Here is a 2,912-nt window from a genome sequence, read left to right on the forward strand (position 1 = left end):
GACCTATGACCATAGATTGCTAACATGATCTAAACATAGCTGATGTCTTCATGAGCACGTGGGCTGGAAGACAAAACCTACTTAGTTCCGAGTGACAAAAACATAGAACTATTCATGTTGGAAGGGACCTCCAAGGGAGCATCTGGTCCAACCTTCTGCTCAGTGCAACACTAACAACACTGCACCTAGACCAGGTTGCTCAGGGCTTTGTCTGGATCCTGAAAATTGTCAAGGACAGATTTCTGGCATCTCTGGGAGTAATCTGTTCCGACTCTTGACTATCCTCACAATGAAACAAATCTGCCATTGCAATTTATGATCACTGACTCTCATCATTCTGCTGTGCAGTTTTAAATGAGCTTGGCTCCACCTTCTTATAACTTCTTAGGTACTGGAAGGCTGCTGTTAGATTCCCCAAAGCCTTTTCTTTTCTTTTCCAGGCTGAACTTGTGCAGCTCCCTTGGCCTCTCCTCGTGGAGTACACGCTCCAGTGTATTTTGCAACAATTTGACTTTTCGCTTTATAATTAGCAATTTTCTTTTGCCTACCTTCTGTAATGTGTTAAAGATAATACAGAACCTTTAAGCAAAAAAGTATAAATTTAGGATATTTACACAGTTCCTCATTAAAGCAGTCTGAAAAGAGATTACAGCAAAGAGTAAAATAATGACAAGTTTTCTTGATGACATTTCTCTACAATGAAAATAAACACTCCAAATGCAAGGGAATGCATTCTGTAGTAATTTGGGAAATCTATTAAAAAAAACGTTCTTAGGACAGGAGGAAACCTCTGTATGTTACATCCTGAAGCAAAGCACATGGAGCTACTCAATAGAGGAGGGGCCAATCATTTCATTAAGACTTTTCAAGAGTAGCAGTAAGATTTTTGCTGTGTCAGTTCCATGTATCTTGTAATCCAATAAAACTGAAATTCATTTGGGGATGCACACAAAAACTGAAGCAGAGCTTTAGAGAGACATTACTGTCATTTGACACAAAACTCCACAAGTAATTACATAATCTGTAGAATTAAAAAAACTATCAAGCATAAAGCCTTTTAGCAATTCACTTTGATAACTTTAAGGTAAAAAACAGCGAAAAGTCCACTTACCTTTTTGACTATTATGGAAAGTTTAATTAATTCCAATGTATTCATTTGTTCACAAACATTTTGAATTTAAACTTATTTTTCCTTCCAAGGCAGAAGCTGTATCATGAGAATATCAGGTAATACTTTTCTTTCTCAAACCCAAGGAAAGAAAGTCACAGTTTACATGAACAAAACATGACCTGAATCCATGAATTCCCCATTTTGTAAAGGTATGTGTGTTACCACTGACAGGAAAGAATGACATTTTAATATTTACCCTTGAAAACTTCATCAAAATCTTACAATTTTGAAGCTAATGAGGTTTGTTTGCTTTGTTTTATTAGAAAAAATACCCAGGCAAGGTCTACAATCATCTGTCAATTATAAATGACTTACAAGAAACTCATGAAGCAATAAAATTAAAAAAATACAAATACAAACTATATCTGAAACACTTCTATTTGGCAATTTTATAACAAATCCAAAAAAGAAACAAAGATTATGGATTACTTTAAAGGTACAGAAAAAGCAGTAGGTGAAGTGCTCAAGCAAAAAAATATAAACCAAAACACTGCATTTTTTTTTTAAAAATAAAGTCACATCACTACAGATTTTATGAATAATACCCTTATTAAACAACCATTCCAGAACATCTTATATTAGTGGTGCTTTTAATCTGCACTTCATTTTGTTTGATAAGATTTTTTTTTGTGTATATAAGTAACATTTTTAACCCATTGGAGCTAAGCAAGACTCTCGTGTCAGTACCAATGCAGAATGCATCTGTATTATATTAAGATATGCTCACTCCTGCAACCAAAGGGTTACTTTAAGTTTTATTCTATTTAATAAAAATTTAGTGTAAAAACTGCTGGTTATTAGTTTCACTGTAGTAAATTCCTCCCCAATAAGGAGGACTAACTCTGCAGTTTGACTGCATATATCCATACAAATTTTACATATTAGTTCCTTCCAATAGTAAGGAAAAAACTAATTTCATGTTCACTATTAGAAAGGAGCGCCATGAATTAATTATGGGTACTATTCATCCCTCTAAGATTTCTGGGAAGGATGTTCAATGTATTTTTGTTCTTACAACAGATATTAACAGTAGTATATAGTCCCTTAGGTATGTAAAAGGTTTTTTTTATTGTTAAGGAAGGTGCTTTTTTTAAACAATTCTTCTGGCAGCACTAGTGAATTACAATATCCTTCAATATTATTTCTACCATAATATATACATTTTAACTTTCATGCCTCTAGAAAAACATCTACAGTACATTTCATAATATAAAAATATATTACAAATCTGCTGAAATATTTACAAGCAATGTCCTATTATCTATATGCAACATTTTTGTCTCCATACAAAGACTAACAGGTTAGACGCATCTCTATTTGTCAGTTAAAAAAAATCCATGGCTTCTTGCTTATTAAGCAAGAAAATGATTTTACTTTCCTTTTCAAAGCCAACTTTGGTGCATAAAGGATTGAATTTCTAGATTTTTTTAAAAATACCATTTTCTTTACATCTAGAAAACATTAGGCCAAATAAAAAAAGTATACTTTACAAGTGAATGGGGATCCTAGCAGGTCAAAAAAGTAAAATAAAACACCAATAACACTAACTGCTTACGTAGAGGTTTTTAAAAACCCCACCATTGATACGGATCACATAAAAGCAGATCTCATAAACATACTACACTACTCCTGAAGAGGGGGTCAGACATACTGCAACACTCTCAACATCTTTAAACCATACTATATGTATTCATAGTTGATTGGAAAAGACAAGCATTCCATCAACATTCGTTCAAACATT

Source organism: Nestor notabilis, unplaced genomic scaffold (genome assembly GCF_000696875.1).
Source record: "Nestor notabilis isolate BGI_N333 unplaced genomic scaffold, ASM69687v1 scaffold1461, whole genome shotgun sequence".
Taxonomy (NCBI): Eukaryota; Metazoa; Chordata; class Aves; order Psittaciformes; family Psittacidae; genus Nestor; species Nestor notabilis.